This window comes from Macaca thibetana, chromosome 13 (genome assembly GCF_024542745.1).
Source record: "Macaca thibetana thibetana isolate TM-01 chromosome 13, ASM2454274v1, whole genome shotgun sequence".
NCBI classification, from domain to species: Eukaryota; Metazoa; Chordata; class Mammalia; order Primates; family Cercopithecidae; genus Macaca; species Macaca thibetana.
The window spans coordinates 55,055,582-55,080,754 of NC_065590.1; the positions used below are offsets into that span (position 1 = coordinate 55,055,582).

Consider the following 25,173-nt stretch of genomic DNA (forward strand, 5'->3'; position numbering starts at 1 on the left):
TTTCAGTGTGGAGTGGTAGCTGCAGACAGAAAGCAAAAGTATTTTTGTTTACCTACTGTTTATCCACCTTTAAGATTATCTCTTTCACTAACATTTTAAAAAACTTGTTTCTTTTCTTAAAAAATTAAATGTTGCAACCTTTAAGATGACATTTATTTCAGGACTGATTGAAAAGCCTTATATGTATTTGATTTTGTTGCCTTAAATTGAAGAATAACCTGCTAATAATTTTCCCCTTATATTCTATCAAAAAAATGAGCTGTGATATTGTTTCCAGCATTTATGTTCTTGCACTCTTATGCCTATAACACTTGGCAACATCTACTTCCTTTTGCGTTTTCATCTAATAAAAGCAGCATCACCTCTCAGAGAAAGGGAAAAGATTTCACATATTCTGCCAATTTAAAGTTTATATAAAATTTGACTTCTGAGATTTCAGTTTAGCTTTCTAAAAGCCTGAGTTAACTTGGCTAATTTACATTCTTTGTCAACAACTGAAAAGCTTTTTCTGTTAAGTAGATACATGGCAGAGCGTTTTACTTGTTGGCAGTTAGAAAAAACATAAATAAATTATTTCTCAAATCACTATTATAAATATAAGCTTTAAAAGAATTTTTGCATTTCTCATACATGCAGTTCTTCATTTTTTTATCGTAAGAGCTTGTTCTAATATTATTCATATAATTATTCAATAATTCACATAATTTCATCATTTTTCTTTTATCTGCCCTAATTTTGAATTCTGCCTACTACTATGAACATTTAAAAGAATTTGGCTAAGGAATAATAGCACTTCTAGAACACACTTCAAAAACATAAGGTATCATATAGTTTGGAGATGGATTAGTGGAGCAAAAGTACAGTATGACTATTGGTTAGTAGAAGACTCCTTCTTTTTCACCAGATTTAGTTATTCCTGAGTATGTGAATTCTTTTCCAAAACTTATTTCTCAGCCCCTCTTGTAGCTTAGTATGATCTTCAGTGGAAATAGGCAAGCAACATCCATCTTACTTGTGTCACTCAACCAAGAAACAACACAATTTGTTCATGGTAACAAACTGTCTGGATATCTCATGATTCATTTATTTCTGATCATATCTCAAAAGAGCTATGGATCAGCTAAAGATGACCACCTTTTGTCTTCTCCTTATAGAAACCAAGTCTAGAGGAGCTGACACTATCTGGGACATGCAATTCTCTAGTGGATGGATGGAATACGAGGTAAGGAATGAATGCAAGCTGAGGCTACATTACGTTGACCAAAGAAAGTCACAGGGCTAAGTCTAAAGTAAAAGTGGCTGAAGTATATACCTATAGGGAAACATGGAAAGATATAAGAGGCAACAAATAATCATCATTAAATAAGAAAATCTACCACACTTGCATAAGCAGAAATTTTTCACTGTATCTTTCTTACTTCCTTGTTGTGAGTGTTTGAATGTGAATATTGCAGCAATCAAGCTTTTGCTATGCAGAGAAGGAATATGAAAAGGAAATAAGGATCAGGAATGAGACAACAAAAAAATGAAAAGGAACTGTATAACGGAGTAAACTTTTGGATTAGAGCTACTCTGCAAACTGAAATGGCCCAACTTTTAGATGAAATAGAAAACAACAAATTAAATAACTCTTGTAATATATTTGTAATCAAATTGAACTTTTAAATTTTAACACAGCCGGGTGCGGTGGCTCATGCCTGTAATCCCAGCACTTTGGGAGGCCGAGGCGGGCAGATCACGAGGTCAGGAGATGGAGACCATCCTGGCTAACACAGTGAAACCCTGTCTCTACTAAAAATACAAAAAATTAGCCGGGCGTGGTGGCGGGTGCCTGTAGTCCCAGCTTCTCGGGAGGCTGAGGCAGGAGAAGGGTGTAAACCCAGGAGGTGGAGCTTGCAGTGAGCTGAGATCCGGCCACTGCACTCCAGCCTGGGCGACAGCGCGAGACTCCCTCTCAAAAAAAAAAAAAAAAAAAAAAAAAAAAAAAAAAAAAAAATTAACACAATTGTAGATTCACATGCAGTTATAAAAATGTATATGGTAAGATTCTGCTTATAATATCACAATCACGATATTAATACTGATATAGTCAATATACAAAACATTCTATCACCAGGAGCATTCTGACTGTTGACCTTTTGTAGCCATACTCAACTTGTTGTCACTATATACCACGTACCCTTAATTCCCAGAACTTAACTCCAGGAAACCACTTAATCCATTCTCTATTTCTATGATTTGTAACTTGAAGAATGTTATATAAATGCAATAATACGTTTTGTAGTCTTTTTGGATTTTTTTTACTCAGCATTATTGGTACATTATTGTACCACCTACATTGGTACACATAACAATAGTTGTTGCTTATTTTCTTTGTTGTGTAGTGTTTCACTATATAGATGTACCTAAGTTATTTTCCTTTGTTTATTTGCTGGCTTGTTTTTGACCATTTATCCTTTGAAGGACATCTGAGTTGTTTCTATTTGGGTAGTATTATGAATTAAACTTCCATAAATTTCCATGTATAAGTTCTTGTGTGATCATAACTTTTTGTTTAGGTTAAAGCCCAGTGGTATAATTGCTTGGTTGTATGTTAGCTGCATGTTTAGTTTTGTTTGTTTGTTTGTTTGTTTACACATTGGAAAACTATTTTTCAGAATAGCTGCAATACTATGTTCCCACTAGCAATTTATGACTGATCTATTATAGTTTCTCCATATATTTGCGAGAACTTGGCATTGTGACTTTTAAAAAAGTTTAACCTTTACAACAGATATGTAATAATTTCTTGTTTTAATTTTAATTTTTCTTCTGGCTAATGGTGTTGAATATCTTTTCATGTGTTAACTTGCTCCCTATACAAACCTGTGTATCCACTTCTGTGAAGTATCTGTGTAAGTTTTTTGGAAGTTTTCTTATTGAATTTTTTTGTTGTTGTTTTGTTTTGTTTTACTGTTGAGTTTTGAGACTCCTTTAGGTATTCTAAGTAAAAGTCCTTTGTTGGATATGTGGTTTGCAACTATTTGGCTCTATCTATCGCTTGTCTTTTTATCTTTTAACCAAGTAGTTGGTGAGTGAGAGTTTTAAATTTTGATGAAGCTCAGTTTATCAATGTTTCCTTTTATGCTTTTGGTATAAACTCTAACTTTTTGTTTATCCCAAATTCTGAAGATTTTCTCCTATATAATTTCTAAATTTTTCATAAATTTATATCTTACACTTAAATCATTGTCTTAGTCCATTTTGTGTTGCTGCGACAAAATAACTGAAATTGGGCAATTTATAAACAATAGAGGCTTATTTGGCTCTAAGTTTCTCCCATTGGGATCTACCTCTAAACACTGTTGCATTGGGGAGTAAGTTCCAACACAGGAACTTTGGGGTACACATTTAAACCTCAATAGTCATTGATCCATTTTAAAAGTTATTTTTTTGTATAACACAGAACACTTAATATAAGTTTTAAATTAAAAAGTTTAAGTTTTCTACTTATTGATGGTGAATTGTTCCAGTACTGTTTTGTTGAAAATGCTATTCTTTCTCTCTTGTATTGCTTTTGAACCTTTGTCAAAAATTTGTTGGGCATATTTCTGTGATAAATTTTTGGGCTTATTTCCAGAATACCTATTTTATTCCAATAGATCTATGTGTCTGTCCCTCTTGCACTGCCACAGCCTTGATTACTGTAGTACATGAAAAAGCTTGAAATTAGTTACACTTTCTTCTCTCACTTTCTTCTTCTCTTTTACAATTATTTGAGCTATTTTAGCCTCTTTGCCTTTCTATATAAATTTTAGGATGATCTATATCTACTTGCTGGGAATGTGATGAAAATTATGTTAAACCTTTATATTTATTTGAGGACAACTGACATTTTTACTATGTTGAATCTCCCAATCTATAACCAAAACATAAGCTCAGTTTTTGACATTTTTGTCTACGAATTCAAGTTTGGATCATTAGAAGATATTTATGAATTTCCTATTATATTTTCAGATATTGTTATGGACTTTTAAATTTGTTACCTCATATAACCCCTATAAATACTTTTAAATTATTTGTTACTTCTTCTAATTTGCAGATGAGAAAAATTAAGACTAAATGATATTAATTAACTTGCTCAAGTCACACAGATGGTAAGAGGCAGAAAAGAAATTCAAACGAGGCCTTTTGAATTCCAAATTTCATGCTTTCTCTTCTAGGTATCAAAATCTCCCTTGGATAAAACTGGAACTTCTTGTAAGATACCCAGAATGTACCACAGTTACTCTCACTTTTTCTTATTGCCTCTAGCATTCTTTTCTCCTAATATGAAATCATTCTACTTGCCCATCTAGGTGAAACCTAGCAATACATTACTATTTCTTAGAAAGTTTCACCACTCATATTAATCTTTTCATCTACCTTACTCCAGTCACACCTCCACTTTTCTGTAATCCAATTTTGCCTCTAATAAATCATGCAATTTAGAAGTAGTCTCACTTCTATATTTTTCCTCCAAATAGATGCTGAGAATATTGAAGACATGAGCAATTTCCTAATTTTCGTTTTGTATCTAACCTGTTCCACTTGGCACCAGCAACTGATTGTTAAAATGATAAAGTCTCAGCACCAAGAATGTTGGTAATAATCCCCATTTCATCGCTCATTTCATCGCTCATCACTCATCGCTCATTCATCTTATTTTTTCCCATCATGTAAGCATAATTTCCTCTGATAGGTGTATTCATGAATTAATTTCATGTAACTCTCTTGTGTCAACAAACATAATAAAAAGCTAAGCAAATTTGAGAAATGTTAGATTGTTATAAGTTAATTAAAGAGAACTAGAGTAAGATATCTGATATGTGGCAAAATATTAAATTCTTCAGACTCTTGAGAATCTATGTATCACCATAAATTTTGTCATTATTCTCAGTAATGATAGTTGTATATGTCACTGTATGAAGCCATTGTTATCACTACCGGTTATTGTCTGTGTTGATTGTGTCAGTTTCATACACTCCTTAATGACAAGTGCATGAGAGAATTTTTCTTGATTTTTCAATAAAGCACACACATCTATGTTTAAAATCCCATTATTTATGGGTTGAAAATTATGCCATAGCCATTTTTGAAACAATATCACATATATTTTAATTTTCAACCATCTTTTATAAAAACATGACTTTTTCCCTCAAGTTAGTATTTTTAATGTAGAAGGAGTGAAAGAGCATTTTCGTATATTTTTCTCATTTCTAAGGCATGTGCCTTACTCTTCTATTAATGTGCTGAATGTTCGACATCTTTACACAGTTTTTTTTTATATTGAACATACTAAGGAAAAGACCAATACCCATACTGAAATAAAATTGTCAAACTAAATTTTATGGCGACTTAGTGCCACAAAATATGTCTGTTAATGTGTATGACCTTGTTGAAGAGAACTGCAAAGAGAAGCAGGCTGCTAATTAACTATTTCCAAATTGATGTATCACCTCCATGTGGCTTTCTATGAAAGTTTGCAGCAAAGGAGAAAGTTAATGACATTCTGACTAGGGATGAGTACTGGCATAGATCAAAAATACCATTTAGCATTCACAAACCACAATGGCATCAAAGGATTATCTGAAATACCACAAAGACTTTAGATTTGGGGGCCTCAGAAAATCAATTTGACCATGTGTTTTACTGACCTCCAAGGAACAGGATCGTCTAGACAGTAACAGAGAAACAGGAAATTATCATTTACTTTGTAAGTGTTACCTCCTAGGCTCTCAAGGGAAGAACAAATGCCAAATGAACATCATGGCAGTTCTTTAATATAAAAGTGGGAGTAAGAATTGGAAAAGCTGAAAAAAACTAGTAAAATCAAGATTACCTTCATCTTAAGTGCAAATTAGACTTTACCTTTTTGGGAGGTTATTTACGGCAAAGTTTTATAGGTTCTTTAGAGATAGCCAAGAGTCAAATAGAAATAAGGAATCATTTGTAAGAGACATATACTCAGTAGTATACACATTATAAAGAGTAAGAAAAAGAAATATACACTTATTTAAAAATAATAATACCTATTTTTTATTATTCTCTAGGACATTAGAGTATACCAAAATGATATAGAAGGAAGGTGATGAGATAAAAATATTAAAAAGAATAAAATGAAAATGAGGAATGTAATTAAAAGAGGGGATTAAAGAATGGGAAGGAGAGATGACTGCATAAGAATAACAACTCACCCCTACTCTCCGTAACTTGGAGTTTATTAGATTTTCAAATTCTAACATTTAACATTAAATAATGGTTATTCCTCTAGAAGTTTTTTTCACAATCTTTCATAAAAAATAAAGGGCTGCATAATTTTCTGTAAGCCTGTTTTATCTTCATAAATTCTGAGAGTAAAAGAATATTGATAAAAAGACATAGGACAGATTGTAAAACATATATGGAAAAAGAACATCTCAATCGTAGTTTAAAAAATAACTATAATTAATTCCTGTGGGCTTTCATACTAGGGCCATAATAAAATATCCAACTATTATTGAGTACTTATTTATATGCATGACATGTCTAAGTGCTTTACATACATTAGTTCATCTAATCTACTACAAGCTTATGAGTTAGGTATTAACTTTTGTCATAATTTTATAAAGTAGTACACTAAGACATAAAGAAGGTTTAATAACTTAGCCCAAGCCACACCTAATAAAAAGCAACCCTAGACTGAACTATGACAGCCAGTTTTCAGAGGCATTGCCCTTGATCATAGAAAATCATCATCTTAAATTTATCATCATAATCAAACAATTAGCATTTTGTTATTCTGTCTGAATTGTTTTTTGGTTCTATATCCAGTCATTTTCTTCAGGTTCACGAGTTAACTAATTTATTTGTGAAAATGCCAATATAGTGAAAATAGATCTTCACTAAAGATGTTGAGACTAAGGTAGCCACAAAACGAATAAAATGTGTACACTGTATACACAATATTAGTGTTTGATAAGGATATTTTGCCATAAAATCCAGAGATGATTTAATTTCAAAATATAAGAAAAGAGCACAAACCCATCTGTCTGAGACTTTTAGTGCATAATTAGATTCTCAGGTGTTCTGCTTTGATAAAAGTAACCAGAGCTCTTTTGTATTGAAAAGGGCATTGAGCATAAACTAGAAACTCTCACTTTTGTTCCCGGGCATACCAGTGTGAACTTGGGCTTATCACGTAAATCCTTGTCCCTCTGTTCATCTCTAATTTGGGGATAACCCAGTATAGTAGCATCTATTCATACTACCTCACTGTGTTTTTGTATCAAAATTGCAACATAAAAAATGATCCTTCGAAAAGCAGCAGTCATCTCTTAAAAAATAATAATAAATCAAAGTCTAAATTGAACTTCAGAATGCACAGTGATAAGGTTTGGATTTGTGTCCCCGCTCAAATCTCATGTTGAATTGTAATCCCCAATGTTCGAGGAGAGTCCTGGTGAGAGGTGATTACATCATCGGGGGCAAATTTGCTCCTTGCTGTTCTCATAATAGTGAGTGGATTCGCATGAGATCCGGCTGTTTAAAAGTGTGTAGCACCTCCCCTTTGCTCTCCGCCTCCTGCTCTGGCCATGTAAGATATGCCTGCTTCCCCTTCTGCCATGATCAAAAGTTTCCTGAAACCTCCCCAGCCATTTTTCCTGTACAACCTGTAGAACGGTGAGCCAATTAAACGTATTTTCTTTACAAATTACTCAGTTTCAGTTACTTCTTTGTAGTACTGCAAGAACAGACTAATACACACAGTAATAGAAAAAGTGTATTCGAGAACCAGAGTAACTTGTTTTTAATTCTTTCAAAGTGGTAAAATCCATATTTTGTCTTGCTTGGGACCAATTCATTTAAATACCCTAAATCACTCTGATCATGTCATTTAAGAAGCAGCATCTTTATGGAATAGGATGTTATTGATCCTTTTTGGCATCTTCTCAGTAAAAAAGGAAGATGTGTGTTCAGAGAATCACAAGTGGCTTTCAGAAGTAGAAGAATAAAGCTAACAGATATGAAAATTAATGATTATAATCACCTTAGTGATAATGTAAAGTGTTCGTCCACATCTCATCACTGAACGTAGCATATTGGCTAATTGGTTGCGTGTTCATTTTTAGCTTTCCTATCATCTCTACCTCAATGCCAAGCCACAGTAGATGCTTCATAAGTACCTACTGCCATTATTGATGACTTATGTCCTTAAGTCAGACATTTTTACATGATTTCACTTTTACAAATACTTTACTATGTTTTAATAGTATGTAAAATGTTTGTCTCCTACTTCAGTGATTTTAAAACTAATTGTGAAACCCACTCACCTGACCTGTGGGGTTTAAACTTAAGAACTCATTCATACAGATTGCCTTATTGGGCTTTTGTTGATAGAAGATTAGGGGAGTTTTTATGCTTGGTGAACTACATTTTGAATGCATTTAATTACAAGAAAATGACTTTTAGTTTATCCCAATGGTAAGTATGCTTGGGAAACCAGGGAAAGTGATAGAAGGGGAGGAGGGAAAATGCAAACTCTGTCACAGAGTAGCACCTTGGGAAATCAAGGTAAGCCAAAATTAGAAATTGCACAGAGTTTGTGCAAGCACCATGGGTTGGTAACCCTTGATTTGAGAGGCTGCTTTCAAAGTAAATTAGTGAAAATAAAATTTTCATAACGACTTCTAAAATCAGAGAGGAAGGATAGAAATCATAAACATGTCATCCCTCTCTCTCTCTCTTCTATAATAATTTAGAGAATTCCCTTGTTAGAAGTCTACTAGTATTTTTCAATATCTTGGCAACCTGTCAGATTTTGCAATGTATAGTGGTTGAGACGGTGGGAGAAAAGAGGCCCAAATAAGTAAAATAATGTACAAGAAGGAGTGCTGAATTATAGATATGGAGAAAGTAACATGGAGACACAAAGGACAGGGAAAGATTAATTCCTGCTGGGAAGATCAGAGATGTATTCATGGTGAGGATATCATTTGAGCAGGGCATGGAAGGTTTGATGAGAATTTTGAGACTGAAATAGATGTATATCAGCTTTGCATGAGACAAGTACAGATCTAGAACAGGATAGGCATAAGTTTAATTGGCAGATTAGCTGGACTAAAAGCTTACATTTTTGTCTCATCCTTTCTTTACATCATTTATCAAGTTACATTTCAGCTTCTTAATCAAGAGATGGACTCTATGCATATGCACCTTGATATTGATTTGGATGTGCAACTTGCTTTGGCAGACTGTTAGCATATGTCACATAGCTAATGCATGCAGAGCTTAATACCTAAGTGATGGGTTGATAGGTGCAGTAAACCACCATGGCACACATTTACCTATGTTCCAGACCTGCATGTACAGCACATGTATCCCAGAACTTAATAAAATAAACTATGGGTTTTTTTTAAAAAAAGGACTTGCTTTTGTGCCTTGAGAATATGATTGGGCCAGCCTGCTGGGGGATGAGAGACACATGGAGTCACCCCAGACATCTTAAGCAAGGCACGTCTGGATCAACCAATAGCCCAGTCAATCCTCAGATATATAACTAAGTCTAGCCAACATTAACAGAGCTGCCCTGCCAGTTGCCCCATTTGCATGAGCAATACATACTTCTAGCTGTCTGTGAGTTAGATTTGTGGTTGTTTATCCCATCAGATGTTTATAGGCATTCACAGAATCCATTTCCAGACATGAGAACATAGAAAGAAAAGAAAGATTATGTTTCTACTGTTACTTTTTCAGGAGTTAGAAAACTCTCTCCACAAACCCTTCTGGAATAATTCAACTCATGATTCATTGACCAGTCCTGAATCACATGCCTGTTCTCTAACAAATTGATGGCAAAATGCAAAGAGATTAGACTAATTATCTGGGGCAAAATGGATGTAGAAGAGTCAATTGCCATGACTTTCAATCATACTTAATATAACACTGTAAGTGAATATTTACTAGTGTGATAATAATTTTTATTTTAATTTTTAACCAAATTATTGAGGTATAATTTAGAGAAAATAAAATGCACCTGCTTCAATTTGATGACTTTTGACAAATGCATATGCTCATGCAACTACCAACATAATAAATAACAAATACAATGTTTTAATCGCCCTACACAGTAAACTTGTGCTCTTTTACAGTTAACTCCCCCTCCCCTTATATATGGCCTCAAGCAACCATGGACCTGCTTTCTCTCCCTATGTATTGGCTTTGCCTATTCTAAAATGTTATAGAAATGGGATTTTATGGTAAGAATTATTTTGCATTTGGTTTCTTTCATTCAATATGTTTTTGAGATATTTTTCAGGTTGTTGCATATTACTTCATTCTTCTTTTTTATGGTTAAGTAGTAGTCACTTTTAGACACATACCATTATGTATTTGTCTATTCACTTGTTAAATTGGTAGACAATTTAGTTGTGTTTCAGTCAGGGTCCAACTAGGAGGAAAAAACAGTAATTTAAACAGAGAAAGTTTTAGTATGAAAAAATATTAAATATAACAAAGAATAGAATTAACATGTGATTGGCTAGCAAGAAGTAGAGAGACCTCAAATGAATATAAGAACCATAGACAGTGGAAAAGTCAAACTATCCCAAGGGATGTAATAGAGTACCCAAGGAAGAGGAATTCTTTCATCAAAGGTTGAGATCCAGACTTCACTGGAGAAGAAATAGATGTGGTTCACTGGATGACAGAGAAGACAGTGAGACACCCATGGAACTTGCTGAAAATATACCCTCTCTGGTGCTGGTAGAAGCCATGCCAAGAAAGATGCTACGTTTGGAACTCATCACAAATCAACTGATGGGCTATAGGTGAAGATGTTCATTGGGGAGGGACTCTATTGATATCAGTTCACCAACCCAGGTAAGAGGTATGGTGGGAGATTTGGGTCCCTGATGGCTATCAGTCATTATAAGAAGTTGTGCCTGGAGAAGCCCCTAATTCTGGGGGCTGGGCACTGGGGGAAATGTATGCAGCAGGGGCTGGACATTGGAAAAGCTAGACTCTCCATGTGCCCATCACTAGTGAAACTGCAAGTAGAAGGAGCTTGGTAAGAGGGGCCTGCTGAAATCAACACGTGTCCTTTCACCTTGTGCTTTCTTCTGGCACCTTCTACTGAGAAATCTTAACATTGTGTTATTATTCGAAAGAGAAATATTTAAAGCACACAGCCCTATTTTCACAGAGCAGTGAATGAACAGTGTATTCGTAGTTGAGAGGTAATAAACTGACAAATGGCACAGATTACTTGCAGTTTCCGGCTATTCTAAATAAAGGTACCATGAATTGGTGTGCAAGTCTTTGTGTAGACATAGATTTTCATATTTCTTGGGTAAATGGATAGCAGAAGAATTGCTGAGTCATGATACGGGTAGGTATAACCTTATGACAAACTGATAAAATGTTTTCCAATACTTGGTATTGCCCATCTTTTTAATTTTAACTATTGTAGTGAATGTAAAGTAGTAGCTCATTGTGATTTTAACTTGAAATTTCTTGCTATTTATTTAGATGAGAATCTTTGTGTATTTCTTGGCCATCTGTCTATCTTCTATTAGAAAACATCTGTTTAAAACTTTTATTATTTAGGTAATCTGAATATAAGTTGTCTGTCAGAAATACATCGTGTCAATTTATTTGTTCTTAAAATGTTTTGTAAGAAAGGCTTGGTAATAGAAGGATAAGACGAGATTTAATGGGCAAAATAGACTATAGACTCTATAAACTCTAAAGTTTCTTTCTTCATAAACATAAGCACATTGTTATAATCATTAGATAGAATATTAAGGATTTTTTCATATCTTCAATTTGAAAAGCTATATGATTTCCATGTCAATGTAGATCCAGTCTGTGACTTGCCTGTTTTTTTCTTATCACATCTTTTAATCAGCATATTTCTTAATTTTAATACATTTTAATTAATCAAACTTTTATAGTATGTCATCTATCTTTTATGGTGTATACTCTAAGAAATATTTGCCTATCCAGAAGACATGTAGATTTTCTATTGCATCTTCTTACAGAGCTTTAGAGCTATGATTCATTTTGAATTAATTTTAAAAGCAATCTTCCTTTTCCCTCCTCCTTATGTTAAATAAATAGGGTCTTGTTCAGTACTACAAACCTAGCATAAAAAACTGTATTTCTCCCTGATATGGTAAAGGCAAGAGCCTTTCCCTTTCTCTTTTTTTTTTCTCTCTCTCCCTCCTTTCTACATCCTACTTCTTATAGTTACAAGCTAAATATCACTAGTAAGAACCAGCCAAATATAGGAGAAGATAATTTAATAGAAGAGGTTGATAATAAGAGCATAATAAAGGTTAGCTAGATGTATATTGACACAGAAATTGCATGACTTTTCAAGTTTAAAGTAGGAAAAAGTCTTACCACCTTACCAATGATTATACCTTTGTTCTTATCTTCACTGCTAATTTTGGCTTCAGATCCAATAAAAATTAGATTATTGAGAAAATAAATAACCTTTTCTAGATAATTGTTTTAATGAAGAAAGAAACTGGACTTTATGTAGTATAATTCTATTTTGCTCATTTAGTCGGGTCTTATCCTTACATTGCCAACCCTTTCTTACAAAACCTTCAAAAGCAAGCAGATAACTGTTTTGATTAATTATATTTTAGATTTACATTTTTTTGTCCATTCTTGTGTTTGGCTTGTTTGCATTTTCAGTAAGAATGAGAGGTATGCATACAAATCTGTATGTTAATTCATTCAAAATTGGTAAACACCCACTTTGGTTAAGGCACTATTCTAGTTGCTTCAGATGCAGCAATGAGCAAAGTCAAGCCCCCATCTCCCTTTTACAAGAAATTTTACAATATTACACCTTTCTGTGATGAGAAATTTGCCTTCGAATGGTTATTATCCTGTTACAAAGAGAGGGAAAAACCTATTTAAAACAACCAGAGACACAAATGAATGTAAAGAATCTAGGGAGTCTTTGTTATCTTGCTATCTGAAGTCCATTTTTAAATCTATAAATTTAATGTGGAATAGAGCTGTGCTACTACAACTTTAACATGCCTACAAATTGGGGGTGTCTTGGGTGGAGCATCAGATTCTACATTTCTGGCACTCTCAGGTGATGGCCATGCATGACTGAGATAGGGTGATTTTTTAGGTTTTTAAAGTGTTTTTATTTAAAAGCAACAAAAAATGTAACTGCAAAATTAAAATTAAAAGTATGCCACAGAACTATTTACTTCTCACTTCTGTTAGAGGTCTTTGAACTTATTTTCAAGATTCTAAGAGTTTTTAAACAAGTATTTCAATGTTGGTGATAACAAAAAAAAAAAAAATGAATAGAAACAGTACCTGGATGACCACTTTATAACCAAAGATTGTCAGGTGTTATCAATGCCCACATTTTCTACAACACCACAATTTATATTTGAAGCCTAGATTATTTCACTAGCCTTCCTGCCTCAGCTTTTTGCCGACATCAATTTATTTTCATAGGAAGAAGCGGGCCAGGTTCGGTGGCTCATGCCTGTAATCCCAGCACTTTGGGAGGCTGAGGAGGGTGGATCACGAGGTCAGGAGTTTAAGACCAGCCTGGCCAATATAGTGAAACCCTGTCTTTACTAAGAATATGAAAAACATTAGCCAGGTGTGGTGGTGGGCACCTATAATCCCAGCTATTCAGGAGACTGAGGCAGGAGAATTGCTTAAACCCAGGAAGCGGAGGTTGCAATGAGCCGAGATCGCACCACTGCACTTCAGCCCGGGTGACAGAGTGAGACTCCGTCTCAAAAAAAAGATTTTTTATATATATGTGTGTGTGTGTGTGTGTGTGTGTGTGTGTGTGTGTGTATTTATTTATATAAATGACATATCAGAATACATCATTTTTCAGCTCAAAACTTTCCAAGGTCTTACCATGTCACTTCACTTACTATTACCTACAGAGCATTGCATCATCTGGCCGCATTATCTCTTTTCCTTTATCTCCTGCTACTCTCCACTTGCTCACTGTAACCTAGAGGTTCTGTTATAACTCAATAAATGCCAGCCACAGGCTGCCTTCTCATCTACTGTTTCCTCTTCCTCATGTAGATCTCTCCCTTAACTCCTTTGAATCCTGGCTTAAAGGTCACTTTTCAACAAAGCCTCTCCTAACCACCCAATACTAAGTTAAAACCATCCTATCCCGACACTTCCTATCCCTCATCTCTGTCTTGTTTTTCTCCAAGGTAGTGGTCACCTTATAATATTGTATAGTTTATTTAAAGTTGATGTTTAATATCTGTTATTTCAGTAGAAAGTAAGCCCTACAAAAGCTGGGATTTTAGTACATTCTTGTTCACTTTTTTCCCCCAGTCTAATACTGCCTAAATATAAAGGTTTTCAAAATATTGACATATACATATGCATACATACATATATATATATACACAAATATATACATACATATATTATTAATACAAATGAATAAACAAAAGACTACTCTATAAAACAAAAGAGCAAAAACAAAAATTATTTAACTTGAAGCCAAATATGCCACTGATTTTTTTTTTTTTTTTTTTTTTTTTTTTTGAGACAGAGTCTCGCTCTGTCGCCCAGGCTGGAGTGTAGTGGAGAGATCTTGGCTCACTGCAACCTCCGCCTCCCAGGTTCGATCGATTCTCCCCTCCTGAATAGCTGGACTACAGGCTCCTGCCACCACACCCAGCTAATTCTTGTAGTTTTAGTAGAGATGAGGCTTCACTGTGTTGGCCAGGAAGGTCTCATTCTCTTGACCTCATGATCTGCCAGCCTCGGCCTCCCAAAGTGCTGGAATTACAGGCATGAGCCACCATGCCTGGCCGATCTTTGTATTTTTTATACACAGTTAAAATTTTTGTATTGACTTGATTTTTATTTAGTATCTTTACACCTTTGTGTTAACTAATATAATGATATTAGCTGTCTTTAAGAGAGAGTTCTGGTAATCTCATGGCTGGATCTGTGCCTGCCACCAGAAAGGCATTATTGGATTTAACTTCAATGTTCTCTTTTTTTTTCTTAATTTGTTATCAAATAATTTGAGAGAGAGCTAAATTGTTTAACGTTGACAATTTTTTTTTTCTCACGCTATTTTTTCTTTTCTTGTTTTAAAACTTTCCACCTTCTGTGGAGCTGGCAATTAATCATCTCAGGTTTGCTGGCAGGAGACTGACTATTTGGCTCCTTTATAGAACATACCTTATGTTTTTTCTTTATTCTTCTTCACTGTTTTGAGATTTATTTTTTCTTCTGTGTGTGTGTGTGTATGAGTTTCTTTAAAGGGACAAGAGATTGTTCTAAGTCACTGGAGTCAGCCAAAGTGAAAGGAATCATTTTTGGGTGGCTTCTCCTAGCCATAGTCTATGCTACCTCATTAAAAATGTTTATTTAGAGGAAAAAAATATTCATTTATTTCACTGGATAATGGAAACAAAGAGTTTGTATGTTGTGCGGTGGGGTAGATTGAGGGGGTGGGGGGCGGTGGAGGGTCCTGGTGATTAACCAGAGAAAAATTGTTTTCAGTAGGAATCTTGTTCCCAGAACAAACATTAAAAGGAAGCAGTTTCTCCTTAAGTCAGCAAGGAATTTCTAATGTAGTTTCCAAAACGAATTGAGTTGATGAGATCTGATTATTTTTCAAGACGTGCCAGATTTCTGGTCCTTACCATCTGCTCAGCCTATTGGTAGCAAGTAAAAATATAGTTGGGAAGATGAGAACTAATACTGATTAATTAACCTCCAGGCAAGTGCCGTGGGACCTTATGACTTTGTCCTATTCTTAGATCCAAAGCCATAGCCTTTTTGTACATGGGTGTGATCAGAGAACTCTTCACTCTTGAATGAATGCTTTACTCCTTCCTTCTCCAAAAAGGGCCTAACAGAGCTGCAATGGAAAGGCTAACTGAAGATTAAGATTCCTGCCACATCTAACAAAAGAATCTAGAAAATAATTTAATTTTATATTTTTATCATCCCAAGTTCACTACTTTGGATGATAAGAAAATTATTTTTATTCTATAAAGAATTGGCATTTCTTTCTTTCGTTCATCTTTTCCTTCATTAGCACAAAAATTATGTAACAGGAAGAACTGAAGATGTAATGAAAATACACTGACCCTGTTTAATATCAGGTGCATCTAGTGATTTATTTATTGACTTATTGTCTGGGGAATAGCAAACTAATTAACCATAAGCAATGCACAATGGTGACCAAATCTGCACAATTTGATAAAGGGCAGAGATATTTCATTTACCCCTATTTTGAAAAACAGGTCAGCTCGGTGTGGTTGCTAAACTTAACGTCTATCACTGCATGGTAGAATGTCTCTTAGCACATACTCACTGCTACTTATATTGGGATATAATATATCTCCTTGATCTACAACTTTTGTTTATCTGGCTTACTGCAACTTTCATTCTAAATTGTAGAAACCAGGTGTATACTACCTAAAATTCAATCCACTCACAGAACACCTAGTAAATATTTTTTGAATTGAAACTCATTTAGGATTTGTTACACAGATTTGTTTTCATAGTTGCTCTTCTACGAATCCCTAGAACCATGGAATAGGCAAAACATAAGGTAGTTTGCATAATTTAGTCCAAAATACCCAGAAGAATTTGAATTCAGAGAATTTAAGTATTTGCCAAAATTAATTGAACTCTTGTTATTTAAAATAGGATGAAATCAATTTTTTTTTAAATTGCAGTAAAAATTATTAGTGTAAATAAGCTGTCTTGTTGAAATATTTTGTTTATTCTCAAATGGTCACTTGGGAATTGAGTTCTAACCCATGAAAAGAGAGTATGTGTGATGCATGATCAACTTAATTCTCTTCTCCCCCTGATACTCGTCATCATTTAGGGCATCATCATCCCCTACCTGACCTGCTGCAATGTTTTCCACATGGCTGCCCTGCCCCCATGCTTTCCGCTTTCTGATACATCCTTTATGATGCTTTGCTGATTTCCTTCCTTAATCCTGGATTACTTTACCGGGCCTCCCATCCCCAGAATAAAACCCGATTTCTTTGACCTCTGTTACACTGGTGCTTATCTGTCATGGTCCTTTTCAAGTGTGTTTTCTACAACTACTCTCCACCACTTCACCCCTGGTACAAAATCTACCCCTTCACTCTACTTTTATTATGCTTTGTACATGTTTTCATCCGGAATTTACTCAAGTTAACTTATCCCTTTGTATCAAGCTAAAACATGAACTTTTCAGAGAAAGTACATCATGATTTATTCATCTTTTGATACCTAGCACTTAAATAAGATTAGTCATTGTAAATTTGCTGGACAGACATTTGCATGGATGAATAAATGAAAGACTGATAGCCAGTTTCTGCTTAATAAAATAGTGATTGCATTAGGGTTGGGATACATTTGAGAAACATGAGCTCAAACTATCTCAGTTCTTAACTATAAATAAATTGTATCGTGTAACACAAATTGTAAAACACAAAGCAAAGAGCTTATCTAAGTTTAGAAGACTGATCTGATATCATTGAATGCTGGACATTATCACAAGAAGGAAAAGCTGCTTGATTAGAAGGTATTTCTTACATATTTGTCACTTTTTTTTAGTGGACAAAGAATGCACACTTCAACTAAAGACTGAACACATACATATTTCAGAAGCTGTATGAAGTGTCTTAAATTAGGAGAGGATTATATGCTTTACCAAATGATAGCGTTTTATATTTTGAAAGGATTTAGTAAGTCATCTAATCCAATTCTCACATCTTGAAGTAAAGAGGTGGCATAGCATAATGACTAAGCACATTGATTTGGTTCAATATGTAGCTCCACCACTAAACATCTGAATAACACTGGTAAGTTCTTTTACTTTTCTGTGCCTAAGTTTTTTTTTTTTTTTTTTTATCCATAAAACTATGTTATTAATAGAGCCTGCCTCATCAGGCTCTTGTGAAATTTATGATGTTAAGATTTAGGTACCACATGTTTGCAATTCGTATTACTTATAAACAAACTGATGTTTATAAATATTGAGTGAATTGTTCAAAATAATACAATAAGTTAGTGGCCTTGTAGGTGCAAAATCATTTCTTGAGTTTTTGTTCTGTAGTGCTTTAATATAGATGCTCATAATTTTACCCCTTTGTCTTAGGTATGCATCTGAAAATTTCATTTTTAAGCTATGGAACCATAAATTGCTATTAAAAGGTGGATTTACAGATAAGATATAATTAGATCCTCAAATCAGACTTCTTCATAGCAATTTGTTCTCATGCCCATTTTACAGATGTAAGAAACCATACTATGAGCAACTAAACAAGGTTAGAAGCAAAGCACTTTGGTATTGCTATTTCAAGGAGAATCCATATCAAGATAATACTTTCTTATGAATGTTATTTATGATAATTTTTTGTTAACAATACTTTCTCCCTCTGAACCTTGAATATATCATTTATCACAGAAGAATGTGTACATGTCCACATACACACAGAATTCCAAGATCTTTGAAATTATTGTATCAAAAATTTGATGGCTACTGAAAATACAGCAGAAGAAAATAAGTCAGTTTGAAGACAACTAGAATTTTTAATGTGCCTATTATCCAACCAAATAACTCACACACAATACATTTAAATCAAATCATATGGGAAGAAATCTAAATCTCCAAATCATCCAAGCCAAGTGGAAAATCCCTAGATATACTGTATTCTTATTAGTTTCAAAAGGACATTTATCTGGATAGGTTGATTTAATTAAATTATGTGTATTTCTGAGTTTCTATTGGCTTATTTTCTGCCACACTAGCAACTGTAACTTTTTTTTTTTTTTTTTGAAACTGAGTTTCATTCTCATTGCCCAGGCTGCAGTGCAATGGCACAATTTGAGCTCACCGCAACCTCTGCCTCCCAGGTTCAAGCGGTTCTCCTCTCTCAGCCTCCTGAATAGCTGGGATTACAGGCATGCGCCACCACACCTGGTTAATTTTTTGTATTTTTAGTAGAGACGGGGTTTCTCCATGTTGGTTAGGCTGGTCTCGAACTCCTGACCTCAGGTGATCTGTCCGCCTTGGCCTCCCAAAGTTCTAGGATTACAGCTGTAACTTGTTTTGGAAATTCTACATATGCAATAACATTTGAAAATTGATATTTATGGTATGATGAAAAGGTATACAATTAAAAGTAGTTCTATGTGAGGGTACATAAGAGATATGACGCATTGTTCACTTTTCTTTGAAGAGCTAAAAGTGTTCATAGTACAGTGTTATGAAACTATAGAACAAGATTTGAAATTAAATGACATGTGCTTAAACACATTTCCTGCTATGTAACAGCTATATGAATTTAAACATGTCTCAGTCCCATTTCATCTCCTAAATAATGGGGAAAATGATGTGAAACCCACATACACAGGAGATTTGCTAATAGATTCAAGAATTAAGTGCTTTGAGAAACCAGGTGCAGTGTGAGCTATTCTATCACCTTTTCACTCAACATACTTGGCATTACTGAGTCAGAAAAGAAATAGAAGGTCTCTTAGAAATATACAGTTCCTGAATGTAACCTGAATGTATTACAGTTCAATGACAATAAGATTAATTCTCCTTGGTTCTCCCATAAGCTCCCACTATTCTTTATAGAATTTCCCCGAGGTGGTGTCTCATGTGCTCAGAAACAAGTCTGCACGTGTTTTTCCATGTTTCCTCTTCTTCCTAGTGCCTCATCATTGCCTGTACTGCCAAAACTCTCTGCATCAATGCCAATGAGGTTATTCTCCCTAGTTGCTTTAAAGCCAACAGTACTTGAGGTGCCCAAGCATTACTGATTTTTTCACAAGAATGTGGAAAATGCTCCTCTTCCTAACCTTGTCCTATAATTTGTCATCTTATTCTGAAAACACCATGGACATTACTGTGAATCAAAAAGTAGCTCATAAACTAGTGCCTTTTTCCAGAAGCTGACGTCTTTTTGGGTTCCAAATCACTCCAAAAGCATAGGTAGGGAGAGTTAACATCCCATGTTCTCTAGGATTCTCTCCCTTTTCTTGCACATATGGTTGCCTCTGCTCTAAAATAAATGCATACTCACATACATATCAGAAGATATTCTTGAAAAATGAAGATTAGTATGTAAAAGATTTATCAGCCAAGTGTTCTAAACAGATAATTACAAAAATGTCAGGGAAACAAAAGAAGGAAGAGGAAGAAACCAAGCAAGGGTTCAATTTTAGCCACAGTCTCACCCTTATCATGGTTCCACAGGGGAGCTCTAGGTTATAAATTATACCTCAGTGTTTTTCCCTGCTACGGCTAAACAAGGGGAGTTTTCACATTCCTGCAGCTGTCTGTCATTGGCTAAGAGTTGTATACGTGTGATGTGAACTTCTGAGGATATGGGCAAAATGGCTCGAGTATTTGTAATGTTCCTCAGGTGTATGATGTTAGAAGCAAAAACACACAAAAGCAATGGAAGGGACACTTGTAGATTCACTGCATCTCCCTCTTGTAGTCCAAGAAAATTAACTTGGACTAAAAATGTTCCCATGTATGCAACTCATTTAAATATATATTTGGGAAAAAATGTACTTCACAACCCCACTTTCTGGATGCACTGAAGCCACAGCTTTGCTCCAGACAGACACTTCGCTTAACAAGATATGAGCAACCTAACTACGCGTTGATTCATGGTAAATTTCTATAGGCATTTCCAGATATTTAAAATGCTTCTATTGGCCAATAAAAGCTTCCGAGGAGAGATTTTTACCCAAGTTATTACAGTAAATGCCATGGGTGACACATGCATCCATCTAATTTTCCTTATCTGAGTTTCCTTCTATATTTGCTTACTATATAAATAGATACATGTACCAATGGTATACTAAAAATATACATTTCTACTTATGATACTGACAGTGACAATTATGTGGATGTATTTGATGTTTCACCATTTATTTTCTGTGAAAACAAGTGATAGTATCTCAGAACATCTAATGATAAATAGTCTGGTATTTCCTTCAATTCTTGAGGATTACTCAGGCATTAGCAAAGAAAACTATTGAATGGCTAATAGGGTATATGTTGACCTTGGACGATGAATTTTCAGTCACTTCAGAACTGCTCCATATGTTGACATAAGGTAAAATAAATAATCACAACTTTTCAACACAGATACTTAACAGAATGAGATTTTTTTGGTGTAAGTTATAGAGTGTTTCTTGATTGGTTAAATCAGCCCTTTGTACCTTAAATACTTATCAGTGGCTCAAATTTGTGATTAAATGATCTCTTTAAGTATTCATGATCTTTATGTAAAACTCCCTATTTAAAAATGAAATCAGTTTAATTATCTGTTTATTTTTACTCCTTTTTCTTATAGGGGTGTAAGCTCTAGTTCAGAGTGGAGAAGATCCTCCTGCATTCAGTGATTCCATGCCTAGGTCTTAGATATATAACCCAAGATTCAACAAGCAACACCTGTTCACATTAGGTTATATTCTAGGCACTACAGGAACTCTGAGGGTACCATTAGGGTCAGGAAATAGTAGAGTGGAGGACAGCAGAGCTGGGGAGGACATCATTAGTTTAAACAGAATGACACTCCTTTAAATCCGTTATACTCTCTGTTAGAGAATGTAACTTCACATTCTGGTCATAAAACACCAATAAAAGGTAAATTTTGTGGACCACAGAAATAATGTTAGCTTCTAATAGATTTTTCTTAAAATCTATAGAATAGTCATTTGGAAATATCTAGTTGGAAGATGTTAGAAAAATGAACCTGAAGGATAGAAGAAAATTAATCATGGAAATAGACATTTAGGAATCACTGTCAGATAAAATCATAGTATACAAAATTCAAAGGAAAGAGTGGGAGAAGAGAAATACCTATGGGCAAATATCTTCAGGAAACCAGATACTAAGAGGTAGAAAGAAAAGGGAAGCAATGCATATATAAATAGTCAAAAATATATATATACATATATATGTATATATATACAGTCAAAAGTCTACCTGGTGAAGCCTAATTTTTTTCAGTGCTTTTGGAAAAATGCTGAATAGCATTAGTTGCTATAACTCTCTTTCACTTTCTCTCTCTCTCTCTCTCTCTCTCTCTCTGTCTCTCTCTCTCAGGATCAAAGTTGCAGGTGATTCATTATGTCAACTAGTGTTGTTGCCCACCTTATCCCACAAAGCCACTTCCCCTCTCCTCTCATAATAAGGTATGGTCAATGTTCATAATGAAAAGTTACTGCAATTGGGAAAACCATAATGTTATATTAAGGGAATAAATGTTATGAGAATAATAAAATATCTCATTTGAACACAATATGATAAAAATTAATGCGAAAATACATTACTAGACTGTCACTATGAGTGAGAAACTATTTTGACGTTGGAGATACAATGATAAAGAAGATATTTTAAATATAACTTGGATATAAAAAGATTATTATAAACTGGGTGAGTAAATGGGGAAAATGGGATGATTGTCATGAACCTAGCCTTTTTTTTCCCCAGGATCCCAAAAGCTTCAGCTACAAAATAAGGTGTTATATCCTGACACTTAGGCATAAATCAAAACTAAGAAAAATATTATCACCTCGTAAGTATGCCTTAGTGATAAAAGGGCATGGTTGATCATCGAAAATGTAGAAATATATCCCCCTAAAGGACAGAATTGAAGTATCAAATTATCCCCTCTCTGAGAGTGGCTTGGAGCTGCCAGGTAGACTGGAAAACTCCCCAGAAAAAGCTTGAGTGTGGAGATCTATAAACCTAACAATAAACAAGACTACAAGGCATTATCAACATGTAGCATAATTCAAAGCACTGCATTCTAGTCCCACATTTTGGTGGTTTGTGAGAACAGTTATTTCTTTTCAAAAACAATATTGGGGATAATAGAAGTAGATTGGATAGTATTTTTTCTCTGAAACTTAGCTTTTCATTTTTATATGTTTTTAGGCTTATACATTTGCTTTTGTAGGTTTTTCGACTTTTATATTTCGATAATATGACATTTTGAGAATTAGAAATCAGCACTTTTCGAAAAAAAGTATTATTTCAGACAAAATATATTTTAATGTGTATATAGTAAAATTACAATAATACAAATTGCAATCAAAAATTTATAAATTTTATTTTTACACAGATTACTTTTTTCTTATTGAAAGTCAATTTCATAAAGTTCAGAAGTGCTGACTTACAGCATCTTCATACATTATGAAGTTTCTTTTTAGGTTTAATATTATCTCCAGATCGTCTGTCCTGTGGTTTTTAATCAAATTTCTATATTTCGTAAACTGTATATAGCTAAATGTATAGCACTTTGTTATCTCTTACTTTAACCTTATCTGATTAAAATGTAACAAAATTTATATTTCAAATCTCATCTAAAGATGCATGAAAAATATGATCTACAGCCAGCTGAGAAGGGAGTGTCCATGAAATAATTTAATTACACTGTGCATGAGTGTTTTAATAATTACTTGACATTAAATATAAGATTTTCAGATTAAACAAATAAAATAATTATTTCACACAAATATTTGAATTTAGTATAGCTTACCAGTCAGGTACTATCTAAGAGTACCACTTGTTGGAAAGATATTTTCAGAAAGCAGCTTGGAGATCCAGAATATAGATAGCTTTTTCTGACTTGGTAGCCAATCCAATTCCCCTTGTTAATCCAGCCCTGTTTTCTAAAATGGTTATCTGAGCTTATAAGCATGAAAGGCAGATATTTAAGAGAGGATAAGTTTTAAATAATCAGAAAACATAGTTGGAAATTGAGAGTAATTATTGTTACTGTATGTCTTTTATGTGTGTCAGAAATGTCCATTCTTACCATGGCTGATAAGACTCTATGATCTGGTTTCTGCCATCTTCTTGACTGCATCTTCTACTATATTCCTCATAAGTTACTTCTCCACCAACATAGGCTTTCTTCTTGGTCCTTAAATACACTTCACAGCATTTGTAAATGCTCCATGATTTTTCTGGAATCCTTTTCCTCCTGATAGGTGCATGACTTGCTCAGTCATCTCCTATATTTCTGCACATATATCACCTTAGTCTTCCAATGTAAATACAAAACCTCTCCTCTTTGTGCTACCTTGAAGTTCACTATTATTGTTCTTTTTAGTAGCATCCAATATGTTTGTTTAATTTTTCTACACTTACGCCCACTGCAATATAAGCTCTGTGAAAGAAGAAAATTTTTTGTTCTTTTTGTTTGTTTTGCCTGTTGATGTGTATCTTACATCAAATACACTGTTTGGGCCCATTGTGAAGGCTCAATATTTGGTTAGAATTGAATATGAACACTATTACAAAGTCAATTCAGAACAATGTGAAATATACCGAATAGATTTGAGGTCTTTTGATGTCAGTGATACCTCTGTACTTGTAAACAATTCTATTGTCTCCCACTTTTAAGTCAGATGTTCACTATGTTATATATTGCTGAATCTTCCAGTGACATTCCAATTTCATAAGATTTTTTTCAGTCAACATCATTATATTTAAGTCACTGATATGTCTGAATTTTTAAGAAGTGCCTGTTTGCAGTAACAGTTGAGAAAACAGGAATCACTTGCCATCTACCATCGCTAAGTGGATATCAGCAGCTTTGCTAAGTGTCAGGGAGTTAGGGCAATGAACTGTGATATCTGAGTGAAGGTACAAACTATAAGCTGGGAAAAATAGGGCGAATAATAGATCACTATTGGTGAAGAAAAGAGATGGCTCTTACAATAGATCAACAAATATACTGATAATTATGTGATGAGTAATTAACTGTATTTATCTCATATAACACAAACCAAATCCGGATGAAAAATGAAAATTCAAATGTGGCAGAAGCTGATAGTTTTCATTAATATGGATTACTAACTACTTCCTTAATATTTAAGTTATGAATTTTAGTTGCACTGCTTAAAACTAAACTAACTGTTCCAACCTGCTTTTAAGTGTGGACGTGTGACTGGTTTTGACCAATGGGACAAAAACAGAAGTGTTATATGTGAATTCCAGGATTTACAATTAAAGAAAGGGTTAACGTTATTTTTGTGCTTTCTTCCTTTCTGTTGTCTTGAAAAAGATCACAATGATTTAGGTGAAGTTGCAACTTTGGATAACAGGGCGTACTGTATACCAATATATTACCTCTTAACTCC

The 25,173-nt window shown here is 34.2% G+C and overlaps 1 long non-coding RNA gene across 1 annotated transcript in view; it reads left to right on the forward strand.

Moving 5' to 3' along the window:
* Window positions 1-25,173, forward strand: part of LOC126933719 (uncharacterized) — a 151,694-nt gene that overhangs the window by 37,822 nt on the left and 88,699 nt on the right. Inside the window, exon 2 of the long non-coding RNA XR_007718716.1 lies at window positions 1,155-1,222. This is a non-coding gene — a long non-coding RNA (uncharacterized LOC126933719). The remainder of the gene's footprint in view (window positions 1-1,154; window positions 1,223-25,173) is intronic.